The 17,118-nt window shown below is 41.0% G+C and overlaps 1 pseudogene; it reads right to left on the reverse strand.

Annotated features, from left to right (window-relative positions):
• Positions 1 to 1,093: 1,093 nt before the first annotated feature.
• On the reverse strand, positions 1,094 to 2,417 carry LOC147433624 (DEAD-box ATP-dependent RNA helicase 20 pseudogene; annotated as a pseudogene).
• Between the last annotated feature and the right edge of the window lie 14,701 nt (positions 2,418 to 17,118).

The following is a 17,118-nucleotide window of genomic DNA, read 5'->3' on the forward strand; positions in this document are numbered from 1 at the left end:
TTGTTGCGGGAGCGAATCACACCACCTATAAAGTGCATGCAACACTACTAGATCAACATAATGTCAATCAAGAACACAGATGACACGATAAGCGCACGGAGGAAATCTCTTTAGATTGATAGGCTGAGACCATCCCACACATACAACACTCTGGAAGGCTAACTAAACCACAATCAAGAATCTCACTTCTCTCAACTACACCACCCAACCCACATACACACAAGTGGAAGGAAACTCACCAAACCATACCAAAATCGTACAAAACTTAAGGAATGACATCCCCTCACTAGGATACACTTGTCTCACACTCAAAATCCTCACTCCAAACCCATCTACGGAAAATGCATATGAAGATAGAGAAAATTTTTGGAAGTGCTAAAAACTGAAATCCATGAGTACCTATGCATAGCATATGTTTCCACAATTCTAGTGACTGCTTGCACGGAAAAAAAAGATATCATTTCATACACTTATGGCCACAAATAGCTCGTAGATGCATTAGCATGTGTGCTCCATTTTGCATGAAATGCTTGGCATTGTTGCGTAGCTCTCTCCGGCCTATTGTGATGGTGCAATCAAATCTCCAATGAAATGAGCGAGTGGGAAGTAGTGTCAGGATGAAGCTCATGCTCTCTCTCTTTCTCTCTCACACATAGTCGATGGTATCTCCTACTTTGATTATGTTAAAGTTCTCTTTACAAAATGACCTAGGCACCTTATATACTAAGTCTACCATAGGTTAAACCAAAATAGAGTTCAAAGGGTCAAATGGATTTGTATTTACAATCTGGAAGTGCCACTACACCCCAACTCTTGCAACTAGAATAGCTATTCATTACAAATAATTTTTTAAACCATAATCTGCATCATTTTATACTTCTCAAGAAGTAAGACTTTGGTATGAAAATTTAATTTATGTCGTATTGTTGACCCATGGGTCAACACTCCCCCCCCCCCCCCCCCCCCCCCCCCCCCTCCTCCAAATTCATCTCGTCCCTGATATGACCTAATTGTCAATGTCAGTGCGGTCTCTATTTTCATTTTTGCTTTTGTTTTCTGTACTGCTTGTACGTTTTTCAGACCATAACAAGAACTATGATCCATGAAAATCATAATTGCGACGAACTTTCTGTTTTTCATATCCAAGGCCCAGGATGCAACATCTGTTGCTGTCATTATATTAGGGCTATTGCCCGATCCAAATTAAAAAATGACCCAATCTCGTTTAGCTTGACTCTTATCACCATGGATAGATAAAGCTGCAAATCAATCCATTAAAGTTTTCTAGTAGCTTGATCACAACCTCTTTTTGTTTCCATAAATACGATCACTTTACTTTCTTTTATCACAGCTCTAGTAAGTCAGCCAATTTTGATTAGCTCTCATTCTCAAAAAACAACTTCCACAATTTGTAGAATTGAATGATTGGATCTATGATCTTGTGAATCAATGAGAACTTTGTAAGGATCTTGTAGAAATTATTAAGATAAACCTTCAAATTCTTTAAGCCACGTTGCACTCAAATACAAAGTCTATCTATCAGGCCAAATCTAGGGGATAATTTCTTTGATTTGAGGTTCAAAACCCATGTCCAACATTTGATCCACCTCATCAAGGACAAGATATCTCCACACCTTTTTGAAGATCCATTATCTACGGTCCCTTTCATGCACCTTTGTGAACACATGTACTCTTTATCTTTGACGAAGCCCCGAACTTTGTTGTCTTTTGTTGTATTTGGACGATTAGATCTCTAGTGGGTTCTAAGATGAGAAACAATGGACCACCACCTAGTGACACTGTAGGTTGTACATTGACATGAACATTGGCTGGTAATAGGTAGGCAAGTGTTTTCCCTGACCCTGTCATTTCAATCCCAATTAGGTCCCTTCCTTTCAAAGCCATTGGCTAGCCTTGTGCTTGGATTGTTGTTGGTTCTTTGAAACCGGATCTAAGGATACCTCCAAGAACATAATCAAGAAAGGAAGCCTCCCCAAAGGATAAAATGGGCTTGGGGATGTCATTACCCTCCACTACAATCTCTCATTTTTTTGGTAGGCAGCCACATCTTTTGCTATCAATGGATATTACATTGGGGTGTTCCACATAAAAGTTCTTAAATGGGGAAAGGCATTGAAAAATCTCTGGAGAGATATCAACAACATCCAAGTATTTCTTTGTTTGAGCAAGAAAAGTTGATCTTTTGTCAGGTTTCCACTCTCCCCAACCTCCAGAATCAGAACCAAAGTCAGATTTTGTCGAACCAGAAAGGGCCACACTTTTTCCCTCACTCCATCCTCCATATGATGTCTTTGACTTTGATGTGTTTATTGTGATCCCCAACTAGAGCCCCCAAAATCACTTTTGTGCTTTTGAAATGATGAAGGATCACCCCATCTATCATCATAACTATTCATCTTTTGAGATCCTTTGATTACTTTTGTGTCTGCTCTTCTTCATTGGGGACTTGTTTGTTCCTCCATCAAGGTGATCAAAGTCGCATTTTCCACTTTTAGCTTTTGTGTGTTGTGTAAATCATCATACTTAATTAAAGACTAACAAACCCAAATTAATTTCCCAAGTTAGTAACTTGCTTCAAAAAGGCCTTGTTTGACATCATTCGTGATAGATGACCATCTGAGAGCTATCATTGTTCATTTGTCTTCAAAACTCATATACATGAGGTATGGAGTATGTAGATGGCTATCATGGCTTCATATTTGAAAATTTGCATCTCTGGCTAGGCGTTAGACTTTTTACCCCTTTTTAATTTTTTTTTCACTCTTAGCTTGTATTCTCTATTCATAGCCTACTGACAAAGTCTGGCTTCATTTGGACTTGAATTTGGAGTTCTAGGCTAGCTTTTTGGATTTCAGTTTTGAAAATGACTGATGGGCATCTCTTGCACCATCTAGGTGCCAAAATTGAAATGAATTATACCCTAAGAATCCTCTACACATGTAGAACCATTGATTATGATAATCATTTGTCTTGACCCCTGTTCGCGCTTGCAGACATCTATCGCAATAGATGACTAAATTGTCATTTTTCCTCCCTTTTTTTATCAGTTTTGCTACTCCCTTTTGTTTGTTAGGCCTCACTAAGTCACATACACGATATAAGATTTACAGTATTGCGATCTACTTTGTGTACATGGCCTTGATAGGAAACTTTACACTTGATGGGTGCTTTTGTTTAGTTGCATCACCAAATTTTGTTGTCCTTGTAGACCATCTTGAAGTTTTATGACCATTCTTAGTCATTTTTTACCTCATATTGTTGTTGAAGGCTGATCAACATTCTTTTCTTACCTCTGACATTGTAGCCTTGTGAATACGGATTTTGAGACATACCTCGTGAACTTTCGTCATTTTCCTATACCTTATTCTCTTTGTACTACTCAGGCATCTCTTCAGTCTTTTCTTCATCTAGATTATGGATTTTTTCATATATAAAAATAAATAACTCTCAAGAGCTAACTAAATAAAACCAAAAATCAACTCAACAGATAATTATTATTTGAATAGAATTCTAAATGCTATGTACACTATACACATGTCCCTAGGGGCTCATATATGGATTTTGTCCCTATACCCCTCCTGTATTGCTATTATGAGGGAATATACTCTGAATCTTGTCAAAAAATTATCACAGTCAAATGCAAAAATTCAATGCATCTCACAATCATTGCCCTCTAATATTCATAATATTAGGTCTACATTTAGAATGCATCCCCCTCCTATTTGAAGTCTTCGTGGACGACAGGGTATCATCAAGGGTATGTGTTGTGCTTGGGCAATTAAAAATTGTGTCAATGGAGGCCTTGTAATGTAGCCCTATTATGCATACACAGTCAATGCATGGAAAAAATTTATATCATGCAAGATGTGGGTATAAGAAATCTGCTTATTTGCATTTGCTTTTAAGGCTTCCTATTCAAAGAAATGTGATGGTCGTTAAGGCTCCTGCGCCGTTTGGTTGATTGAAGGTTGTAGAGAGATTTGGACTTCCTCTTGGGTTGCCTCTTGTTATTTTGACTCCAAGATTTTTCTGAGAATTCACTTTATCTCTTGCTTTTAAGTCTTGTGTAGCATGCAGTGGGCAAGTGAGCGACTTGCTTGCTTCTACCTGTACTATAATTGTAGGAGGAATTGAAACGATTGAAGCGGTGGTGCGGTGATAATAGTTTTATTGGTTTCTTTTGGGACCTACTTCTTCCTGACTACTGGTTGTTTCATTGATGATGCTCGTTTAGGAACCCATACTATCCCTGCTTTGTTTGTGTTTGAAGAAATTTCTTTAGGATCCACCTTGTCTTTGTGTGAGTCACAACAACAGTCTTTGCTTCATCCCTTGTACGCTTGATTGGGGATGAAAACTTTGGAAGTTGATACTTTAACCATTTTGGAATCCAAATAAACTCCTGACCTCTTTGTGCTTAAATCAACTTCTTTGGAACCCAAATCTGAGTTGCGAAAGCTTGAAACTTTGTGATTTTATTATCCATTCTTCCACACTTCAATTGTTCTCCTTTGGTGTTGGATCTTGTGATTTTTCATCAAAGATCTTCTTCTTCTTGATCCATATCTACTTTGGTTGAGCTGGCCCTTTGGTATCCAAAATTTTCAAACTTTTTGGCTTTGACTTTTTGTTCTTTGCTTTTGGCCTTCCATTGTTGTTATGAGAGATGCTAGTGATACTGATGACCTAAGTTCTTGGTAGGGGATGTCATAAGAATCATCAATGTCTCTAGTATCCTCATCAAGGTTGATATCTGGAACTCTCCCTTTGTGGTTTGGCTGGTTATAGAAATTTATTATCTGCTTACTCTTGGATTGTTGTTTCTGGAAGGGCTTTTCTAGCCAATTGTTTAGAGCATTGTTAGCCCATTGACATGGCCGTGTTTTTCTTGGCTGAGCCTTTTCTTCCTGTATAGGAGCCACATATCACTACAAGAGGAAATTAATATTAGCCACGCTCGCAGTGCCACGCTCAAATGTGAAAACCCATGGCATTGCTATAGACGTCGCTAAGTTATAAGTAACTTAGCGAACCCTATAGCAACACCATCACCGGTAAAAAAATAACCGAGAGCGTCCGAAAACTCAGATCTCACATCTGAGTTTTTGGCGCGCGCTCTAGCAAACAAAGGTAATGCACACTCTCCCTCTCTCTCTCTTTCTTCTCCACACACACAAACACACACACACATGAGGAGAGGAAGGAGAGCCAGGTATGTTCCTTCCCTCTCCTCACTCTCATGTTCCCTTACCCTGTTTCTCTCTCTCTCTCTCTCTCTCTCTCTCTCTCTCTCTCTCTCTCTCTCTCTCTCTCTCTCTCTCTCACACACACACACACACACACACACACACACACACACACATTGTGTTTTAGAGAGAGAGAGAGAGAGAGAAAACAAAGAGAGAGAGAGAGAGAAGAAGAAGAAGAAGAGAGTCTTAACGTCGTAGGAAACTATCCCAAGAGACCTTAAAGATCTAGTCGACGAGGAGTTGAACTCAAGACCTGTTATTCATGAGGGAAATGGCATAACCAATCTATCACACTTGGTAATAGAAAAGTTATACCATTTTTCTCCTTTTATTGGCGTGCACACACACCCACACACACACACCCGAGAAGAAGAGAGTTTAATTTAACGTCGTAGGAAACTAATTCAAGAGACCTTAAAGATCTAGCCGACGAGGAGTTGAACTCAAGACCGGTTATTCAAGAGGGAAATGGCATAACCAATCTACCGCACTTGGGTGATAGAAAGGTTATACCATTTTTCTCTTTTTATTGGCACACACACACACACACACACACACACACACACACACGAGAAGAAGAGAGTTTTAACGTCGTAAGAAACTATCCCAAAAGACGTTAAAGGTTAGGTTAGATGTAGACTTACGTTAGATTAGATTTAGGTTTCCTTTTAGTTAGATTTATGTTTATTTACGTTAGATTTAGATTTACGTTATATTAGATTAGATTTAGGTTTATTCAGGTTATTTACCTGTTATTGAAGAGGGAAATGGCATAACCAATCTACCACACTTGGGTGATTGAAAGGTTATACCATTTTCCTCTTTTTATTGGTGCGCTCACACACCCACACATACACACACCCGAGAAGAAGAGAGTTTTAATGTCGTAGGAAACTATCCCAAGAGACCTTAAAGATCTAGCCGATGAGGAGTTGAACTCAAGACCTGTTATTCAAGAGAGAAATGACATAACCAATCTACCACACTTGGGCGATAGAAAGGTTATACCATTTTCCTCTTTTTATTGGCACACACACACACCCCGAGAATTGGAAAGTTTTAACGTCGTAAGAAACTATTCCAAAAGACCCTAAAGATCTAGCCGACGAGGAGTTGAACTCAAGACCTGTTATTCACGAGGGAAATGTCATAACCAATCTACCACACTTGGGTGATAGAAAGGTTATACCATTTTCCTCTTTTTATCGTTCAAGATAAGGTTAGAATTAGATTTACGTTAGATTAGATTTAGGTTTATCTAGGTTAGATTAGATTAGATTTAGGTTTATTTTGAGTTAGATTTACGTTAGATTAGTTTAGGTTTATTAACACACGCGTTAGATTTAGATTTATGTTAGATTAGATTAAATTTAGGTTTATTTTGAGTTTCATATTAAATTAGATCTAGATTTATGTTTGATGGACCATGCGGACCAGCAATTCTACGACAGTCTAGCGGTGGTGGTGGTTGTGGCAAGGAGCACGTCATTTCTGGAGCTCATGTGTTGCAGAGTCCCTAGACACACCGAGGGGTGTCCCTGCTTGTGAGACTGCTCAGACTACACTGAAGGATTATAATGCCTACGCGTTTGAGAGTGCTGGCCCGGCCACTACGTCGGAGATGCTGAGGAGTGACCCGAACACTGCGTCGCGTTCTCCTAGAGGCCTGGATGATGAGCATTCATCGGATAGGGTTGCTATAGTTCACGGGAGGGACATGCCAAAGTGATACGCCTACTTCATCAATCGTATGTCCGATGAGACCATTATGAGCCCTGAGGAGAAGCAAGTGATGGGCCGCATACAACAATTGTGTAAATAGGTTTTTTGACACACTGTAGTCTATCATGGTCTCTTGGAGGGATCAGGATAAAGCCTCTAAGGATTATCTTATTGCTATGCTGCATCGGGAGTTTCCAATTCCCTCTCTTGAGAATACATTTGACGATGCTTGGATGAGGAGGCGCATGCGCGATACATGAAGCATCGGAGGTCAGATGCATAGATGCCGGACCTGACTGGCATGAAAGAGAGGAGTGGAGGGGTATCCGGGAGGAGAGAACGACCAATCCAGACAGGTGGTGGTAGCAAAGGGATGCAGCAAGAGTTTGCATCAAGACAGGATCATCCCATCACCTAGGGAGTGGCGGCTAGGCCAGCTTCGAGGAGGATTTTGTCCCATCACCTGGGTCATGGATCGATGGGGTGGAGAGGTGAGAGTATTAAACTCTTGCATTGAAGTATTTGTATATGTGCGGCCCATTCAAATCTACACAGCTAGTAGCCCCATTGGTATGTCTTTTACCCTTCAATGGAGCAAATCACCGCATGTTCAATTAGGTTAGATTTAAGGTAAGATTTTGGATTGAGTTTTTATATTAGAGTCTACCTTCGAGACTATGGTAAAAAAATTAGAGTTAGACGAACGGTGAAAAGATAAGATGCTGTGAAATGCTACAGCTAGAGAAGAGGGAAAGGGGTTTTGTCCACTACTTGCACTATCATGTAGACGTGGGTGTGTAGATTTCTTTTACCCACAAATATAGGCATTGACCAATAAAGATGAGATTATAACCCGGTGGTTCTGATATCTGTGCACCTCTAGACCGAGGTGTGCGGGGATTGGACATGACTAGAGAATGTAAGGTAGTTAATAGTGTGAACAAAGAGAGAGAGAGAGAGAGAGAGAGAGAGAGAGAGAGAGAGAGAGAGAGAGAGAGAGATAAAAGACAAAGAATGCCAATAGAATATTAAATTTTTTGTCCAAGTTATAAGATTTTTACCCTGATTATGAGTAGTGACGAGGATGTGGGGCTGTCCAAACAGAAACACCTATCTCTTAACGAGGATCTTATGTCCTTGTAATCCATGCAAGCATGCTGTGCGACGGACAAGACACGTTTCTTTGCAGCACGTTCGCGAATTTGGCAAGTTTGATCCATCTATTATAGATCGAGTTGTTGCCAATTATAATTCGTCGAACTCTGACGCTGGCCAACAGGCAGCAATCTTGCAACCCAATAGACGTATTTGCAGGCGCTTTGGTCAAGCAGCATATGTGAGGCCACAAGATGTAGCCTCTGACAGCTCGGGGGATGATCATGAAGACCACATTCCCAACGAGGCAATGTTTGAGCACAAAATTGATGAAATGATCGAGATGATCATGGATTCAGAAAGGCTTATCTATGATGATATGAAAAGTGAAGCCGATACGCCATTGTATAATGGAGCACATGTGTCTAGATTGAAAGTGCTCCTGGTCCTTCGCAACATGCAGGCAAAGTTTGGATGAGGTGACACTAGAATCAAAATGCTTTTCAAGTGATCTATTACAATTAGTTTACTTTAATAAAACTCTAAATGTATATACAATGATCTGATAGATTTTTACACAATTGTACCGTATTTTTATGTTGTGTAGATTTCTCAAAGAGCACATACTACCAGCTGATAATGTGATGCCAGATTCCTGAAAGGAAGCAAAGAAATATTTTGCGGAACTTGGTGATGGATTACAATTCAATCCATGCTTGTCCTAATGACTGCATTCTTTTCAGTGGGGAATACATAGACATTGAGAAGTGTCCGAAATGTGATTCCGAGAGATATCGAGTAGATCTCCACCGAACAAAAATTCCGCAAAAGGTTTTGCGACATTTTCCTATGCTTCCTCGCATCAAGCATTTCTTTGAATGTAAGTCCATGGCCGCCCTAGCATCATGGCATGAGGAGAATAAATCTTCGGATGGTGTGCTACGAATTCCTGCAGATTGCGTAGCCTGGAAACATATAGATGAAACATGGTCGGAGTTTTCCAGGCAAGCTCGAAATTGGCGCTTAGGCCTGGCTATGGATGGCATGAATCCATTTGGTCAAAGATCAACATCTTACAGTGTATGGCCTGTTGTCATCGTCAACTACAACATTCCCCGTGGTTGACTACAAAGAAGGGGCACCTATGGCTAAGCTTGATTGTTCCGGGGCAATATAAAGTGAAGAAGAAGATGACGGAAGATCTAGAGGCTAAAATCAACTGATTTTGCATGCTTCACAATCTAGTGATGCAAAAGTGGATTTCACAATATGAGGATGCAAATCAAGAGCGACAAAGAGCACGAATCGAGTGGAGATGGGGAAGACGACCACCGATGCACTATCCAACGGGTCTGGAGAGCCTACCAACATTCATGAGCTTAAGATGGTTGCACAACCAATTGAAAAGCGCACAACAGTGCGGTGAAGAAGTGACTGAGGAAGAGTGGGAGTATTCTCGAGGTTGCGCGACCAAGGTAAGTTTGTAATGTACGACTAGTGACTTTCTAGATGTTTGAACGGCCACTCATAATCTTTGTTCGTTGTAGTATAAGTCATACACTGTAACATGGTGTAAAGGTTGACATTTTAGGGTGGAACGGATCGACAAAAAGCGTTTTACTCAAGATTGTGGAATCATGGCAAAATTTGAACAGTCTAGTCGACGACGGTCCTCTGATGCAGATCCTATGGTGGCGGAACTCACTTACTTCAACATGCTACAAGAGATTTTGAGGATCGATTATAGAGGATTTTTTGTTGACTTGTTCGACGTGCAATGGTTCAAGATAATCATGGACAGTCGCAACGCTACTGTGCATAGGGGAGAGTCTGGTTCTCTTGAGGTGGATTCAACTAAGAAATGGACTAACCTAAGAGACACTTTCGTACTACCCGAGCATTGTGAACAAGTAAGTATGTAAATAGTTAACATCCCATTTTAGAATTTATGTACTTGGAAGCTCTCATGTAAGTTATGTGGCTCTGGCAGGTGATATTTCATCCTACAAAGTTTGCATCAAATTGGTGGTACATCATAGAGGTAGCCCCTCGTAGTGCATGGAACGGTATGAAGGCTACCATGTACCAATCACAACGGCATCAATGGAGGAGATAGGAGAAGATGCTCAGTCAGAAGCCGCTAAGGTGGTGCCAGACAAGCATCAAGCTGCTACTCTCTATGGGGTGCATGCAGAGGATCTACAAAATGAAACCAAGGACATATGTTTAAACGGAGAGCTCTATATAGATATAGGAAGTTATGTTGATCTATGCGAGGATGACAGAGAGACCTCTTAAAGCCATAAATATTGTATTTGAACAATTTTGCTCCGTTTTGTAAAAAATCTGGCTCTCAACGTACCTTCCATGTTGTATAACACTCTTTTGATTTTGCGCTCACATCCTAGGTAATCCATGGCCACATGTAGCTCCATCACCTAGTTTTTTGACTACAAGATTTGATTGTGTGCATGCTCTCTCTCTCTCTCTCTCTCTCTCTCTCTCTCTCTCTCTCTCTCTCTCTCTCTCTCTCTCTCTCTTTGATTGAAAATTCTGAGTTATCGACTTTCCTCTTCCCTCACTCAAGTTGAATAGAAGAAGAACGCATTCTTTTGTTGCTAGCCTTTGAACATTCCAAAGCTACAAGCACCTTCAAGTTCTACGTCAAAAAAGAAAGAGATAGTTGGGATTCTTGTAGGATTCTCCGTTTTGAACAATTTTGCTCCGTTTTATAATATATATTGTGTTCACGTGGCTTTTTGTCCATTTCTATTTATACGCTTCATTGCATCATTGTATTTAATGGTCTTTGCGTCCACTCCAGGTACATATGCTCTAGGTATCTTCTCACAAGCAAGGACAAAGAGCACTGCGCTCCGGGTGCGATGGAGATTGAAGATGCAATCACGAAGGGAGTGACCTGTCTCTGCTCATAGATGCAGCTCGTATCACCACTAGATCTAATTGATCAGGTGAAAGAGACGCTAAGAAGCACTACTACTGCTTACTTAGCGTCTCTTTCACCCAATCAGCTAGATTTAGTGGTGAAAGAGACGCTAAGAAGCACTACTACTGCTTCTTAGCATCTCTTTCACCCGATCAACAAGATTTAGTGGTGGGGCAAGCAACATCTATGAACAGATATGGACTTCCTTCGCGATTGAAGATTCAGTCTCCATCGCACCCGGAGCGCAGTGCTTTTAGAAATTCACCCTCATTCAATGGAAACTCTCTACACAGGAATCCCTCCTCCTCTCTCTCTCTCTCTCTATCTACTTGTCCATGTTTTCTACTCCATTCATTCAATATTAAGTTTAAATGTTCGTATGTTTAATGAAGGTATGGATGATTAGGAGTTTCTTTCTTCTTTGTCACCCAAGCAGAGACAGAGGTACATGGAGCGTCATCGCTCTGGTGCACCATCGTGCATTCCTACTCCAGTCGCATCTCCCTCTGTTTTGAAGCATTCAGCGTGCTCCGAAGCTTCGATGTTGACGAGACGATCTTCACACTCGTCTAGGCACCGACGCTCTAGTGGTGGTGGTGGCGGTTGTTGTGGAGATACCGTCGCCGATGCTTCGACACCGCCTCATGTTAGACGAGGCTCTTTACCCTCCCCTTCTTTGTCCGCCCTGACACCAGCCACGTCATCACCATCGACACCAATTTTTGCGCGGCTGACTGCCATTCCTATCGGCTACACACCACTAGCTACTCCTCCAAGAGTCACTCCAGTTGGACACTCCTCGCTTCGGGGCTCAGACTCTAGTGGAGATACCTGACGTCCGTACCCCCATCGACATGCCACTAGAGACCCCTGTCGGGACACCCAGGTTCACGCATCAACGGCAAGAGGGCTTGCCTTACTCCGTCGACTTCAACGGCGACATCATCTTGGATGATGAAGGCAAGAAGGTGATTTCGGGCATGCACGGTCTTTGCTCTCAGGTGTTTAGACACTACATACTAAACACCTGGAGTGAAGTATCGAGTGATTTAAAAGACAGAGTCAACAGCATGCTTCATGACGAGTTTCCCGTTCCAACACGGGATGAGTGCTTCAATGAAGACCTAATGAAGGTTCGAATGCGCAAATACTACAAGCACAAGTGTCCCGAAGTGCAAAAAGCAATCAAGCATGGGTGGAACAGACCAGATTGGCTGGCCAAAGAAGATTGGAAGAATGCAAAGAAAGCAGCACGCGAGAATCCTGCCAAGTGGAAGCAACAAAAGGAGGCAGCTAGAGCGTGAGTAAGGGAGCTCGCACCACTTGGGGAGCAGCGGGTGGGCATCATTTGAGGCCGATTTTGTAAGTGTTTTCACAATGCTCTTTATGTTTGATAGTTTAGGATTTATGGGTTTTTAAATTCTAACATAATGGATTCTTTGTATGTTTTGACAGTGGTCGATGACAAGACGTGATCCCACACCGTCCGAGCGCGAGTACGTAGGTAGGAAGGGCTTAAACGCCCTGATGGGCATTCTGAGTTCTCGCGGCGGCATGGTTAGTATTAGGGTTTACTCTTTTCTATTTGTTGTATTATTTTATAAACATCGCTATATGTTTATACTTACAAAAAGCTGTCTTATTGTTTTTGTTTTGCAGAATCCGATAGATACACCGTTTGGACGCGATGAGACGTCTGATTAGATGACATCAGTTTAGCCGTAGCTAGATAGAATTAGTTTCTTTTTGTCATAGCTTATGTATCATGAGACAACTTTTATACGTCTTTTTGAAAACCATGTATAGTTTTTCAATAATGATAATAGTGTTGTAACTATTACATTTGCAAAGTTTAACAATCAAGTGATTTTTCCTATGATGTGTACAATTGTCATTGATTTACTTTCATCAATTTATGCTTGTCACTTTTGTATCTTTATTTTGCAAACAATACGTACTATGGATGATGGAGTTAATGGTTATATTGTCTTGTGGGTGATTATTTTGGGTCTATATCTACCTTTGCACTTTTTTTCAAAGGTGAATCAATTAATGAAACATTCAATATGGTTGATAGGTGAATGCCCTACTACCAAAAAAATTCTTCTCAGTCGTCGCTATATAAGGCTCTGCAGTGTCTCTATAAACATCGCTATAGATGGCCTGCAAACGTCGCTATATAGCGACCTTTATAGCGACGCATATAGTGATTTTCATAGTGATGCTTATTGCGATGTTCCCGTATCGACGCTGTTAGCAACAGTCTTAGCGACGCGGGGGGTTATAAAAACCCAATGTATTTTCGTCGCTAACAACGTCACAAGAGCACACAACCTCTTGTAGTGTATGAGGATGCTTGTTGCGGTTGCATCAACATTGAGATTTTAAAATACACTTCTAGTGCACTTTATTTTTGGATCGGTGACTTTGTTTTCCGGATATTTGATCTACATAATCATAAAATTGTGCACTGGTTAAAGTGTCATTTATGTCACTCCCTAGATTGTCCGAGTTTTTATAGTGGGCATCTTATTGAAGATCCAAGTGTATAACTTGTCGTCTTCTTTGTTTTTGCTTTTCTAGATCACACTCACTGTAAAGTAAGGAATGACATCACAACTATCTTTATGACCGTCTTAAACAGCACACACATCCAGAGTAGCCAAGATGTGTTCCCATTCAAGTTGCTCTAATGATTCTTTAGGAAATGGTTTTGGGATATAATCCTTATCTTCAATCGCCCTTTTTAAAATATACTCCTCTCGTTTCAAGCTACCACATTGCAAAGCTCCACACATCCATAGTTCTTTAGGCTTACGTAACCATGGTGTAAATTTTGATCCTGCTATCATAGTGGAATCAAACTCTTTTATAGGAGTCTGGTTCACGTCCTTGTAACTATGGTGCTTCAGATTTATTCTCGTAGTGATTTCCATGTGTCTTAGGTAGATATGGTTGTATCCCCAATCTTGGACCATTTTTAAACTCCACATGAATGGTCTTTCCAATATTATGTTGTATCTGTTCTTCTTGCCAAAATCTACAATAGCAAAGGTGTGCTCATACTCAATGCCACAAGAAGTGACAACAACTTTTTCTAGCAGTTCTATGGGCTTTTCCATGTGTGCGTGTGAGTTGCAATTTCATACTGGTAGCCCTCACTGCTGGTTTTTCCCATTATTTTTAGATCTCTTTTGTTGCAATGGCAACACCAGCTCCACTGTCCAAAATGATTGCCATGGTTTTTACATCTTGTAATTCCATAAGAAGAGTGGTGTTCCCATCTTATCCCTCATAGTACTCCCCTGCCTTCTTTAATGGCACTAGACTAGTGTTTAGTTGAGGCATTTCAAGCTCTTTGATCCCTTCCTTGATTTGAGTCATTGTTTTTCTATGCCAAATTTCTATAGACATTTACCCCCAATAGTCCACATGTTTGGTCTTATTTTGAGAAACTCAGCTAACATTATCGTACAAGTGACTAGGGTAGATAGAATATCTATTAACTCTTTTGAATCAATGACCTTGTTGGAAGATAGTCTATGTGATGGGATTGCAACAACATCTAACCTGTATAGGATGGTAATGTTCTTAGCGGATGGGGTTGATTGTCTATAGATTGTACAAATCCTTTGTCTCCCCCAAAAAGATTTCACTTCTAGATTCATTTGAAATACAACCTCAAATTTGTCATAAAATCTAATATCTAGCTTTACCCAAATAATTTTCTCATATTAAATTAAATGAGATGGTTACATGTCAACAAGGGCTCAAAAGGAGATTGTCTACTAAAGAACAATGTGCAAATAATGGACCTTAAAAGATCTTAGGGTTAGCTTCACTAAAGTCCTCCAAAATTTAGTGTTAAAAGTCCTTTGACCTTAGGGTAAGCTAAGCATGTTCTTGAGTTGCTTGTCATGCTTGAGATGACTAAGGTGGTCACAGGTGTTTGTGGTGCTTGAGATGACAAAGGTGCTTGAGGTGCTTGTCATGCTTGAAGGCTAAGGTGATTGAGGTGTTTGTCATGCTTGAAGGCCAAGATGATTGAGGTGCTTGAAGTCAAAGGAAGCCTACAAAAGGGGGTGGCGAGCCCCAAGAGTAGGGGATGGGAGAGAATACCCTACCACTCACCCAAGGGACACCCCTTTCACAAGAGACATATAGGACGCATATCAAGCCCCTAGCAAGGTTACCCTCATAGTGTTCCTAAATCTTATTGGATGGCCTTGAGAGAGATCCAATCAGAATTTAGTTTAATTAACTAATTATGCAAGACCTCTCCCTCAAAGGGGAAAGGAGGACAATTGTCTAAATGCTACCTCTATTTCTTAAAATGACCAAAGCATGTGATTGGCTATGCTTGGCAAGAGCCAATGAGGTGAAATCTTGGGAAAAAAGGATGGGTCAACCCTAGAAAAAAGAGATCTTGCTTGTAGCATATACTCTCTTACACACACTCGCAAAATCTCTCATTGTTTGACGAGCACTAACTTGATCCCCCTCTCCAAGCTTCAGAAGTAGAGAGCCTACACCAACAGCTCTTGGCTATGTGACGGATATTTTTCTAGGCCTAGGCCATGGAGTAGACACAGACAAGAAAAACCAAGCAAAGATGATACTCAAACCCCCAACCCAACCCCGCCAATAAGGAACGATGGCTAGAAAGTGCTACTAAAATTCGTTGCGAAGGAATGTGCAATGCAGTCTCAGTGTTAGATCTCACCAATGAACATCTACAAACAAAGGGATCACTTTACCATTGAGAGAGAGAGAGAGAGAGAGAGAGAGAGAGAGAGAGAGAGACTAGAAGACCATGAGAACTATGAAACTATCGTGCAATTCTGAATATTTGAAATATTGTTTTTACAACAAATGCAAAAAAACTTATCTTTCATCGTCAAGAACTTTTGTCGAGGCAGCTTCGCACGCTCCAACTTCAAAGAATTTTAAACAACAAATGTCGATGGGCTCAACATTTTGGCTTACACCCTATATGGTAGCACAAATATTTCTTTGTTTTCTCTCCCTCAATAGACTTATGGCAAGTTTACTCTCTCTCTCTCTCTCATCAAAGTCTCCTCTCTCTCTATCAGATATGGCTTGTCACAAGACCTCTCTATACATCTCCCTTTTTATCAACATAAGGAGGAAGCATTCTTCTTGGTCTTTCTCTCACTTCTTATGAGTCTTGAAAAGGATGAGAGGAAAAATCTCTCTCTCTCTCTCATCGAAATATGCAGTGGAGAGTCATTCTCTCTCTCTCTTTACCTCCTCAGTTTCAACCTTGCGGCCGTGAACCCTCTTCCCACTCTCACTTCAACTTCACAAAGAAGAGGGGTTGCCCTCTCTCCCTTCAATTAGCAAAAAGTGAGAAATTCTCTCACTCTCAATCTCGTTTGGGACCCTTTCCTCCCTATGGGTGAGCCCCCTTAGATAAGCTTAATGGGCTTTTTAAAAAAAATTCTCTCCTTTTAGATTCCTTGCAGCAAAACTAGGACGCCCTCATTTCTCTCTCTCTTCTACTCACATGCAGAGAGATTCTCTCTCTAACTCCTCGTTTCTCCACTACATACCCCCACTCTTGTTCTCAGCACAACCAAAAACTAACACCCCTTCTCATTCTCGGCAGAGTCAAAAACTCGCACCCTCTCTCTCTTCATTTACCCACACAAGGAGCATCTCCCTCTCGTCTCTATCACGGCCTGCAAATGCCGCTTGGCCCCTCTCCTGCTCGGCACAACCAGAGCCTCTCTCCCTCGCTCTTGTTCGTCTCTCTCCAATCGACACACCCTCTTCCCTTTATGGAGACTTACGTTTTGGCTTGTTAAAAAGGTCCATATTAAACCACTCTGTTTTTTCCCTCTTTTGGGAATCCTCCCACCTAGATATGCAAGCATCCCAAATAGCTGCAAGGAAAGAAACCAGCCCAAAAGCCATGTACAAGAAAAAAGGAAAAACTACCTCCATCTCTGAGAGTTGCAGATACTTCGTTCAAGAAAAAATGCTAGAAGCTAGGTCCCACCGGGTGTGCCACTGACGAATATTTTTCTAGGCCTGTACCATGGAGAATACCTAGACAAATAA

The sequence above is a fragment of the Adiantum capillus-veneris genome, chromosome 19 (assembly GCF_014529385.1).
Source record: "Adiantum capillus-veneris isolate H3 chromosome 19, ASM1452938v2, whole genome shotgun sequence".
Classification (NCBI taxonomy): domain Eukaryota; kingdom Viridiplantae; phylum Streptophyta; class Polypodiopsida; order Polypodiales; family Pteridaceae; genus Adiantum; species Adiantum capillus-veneris.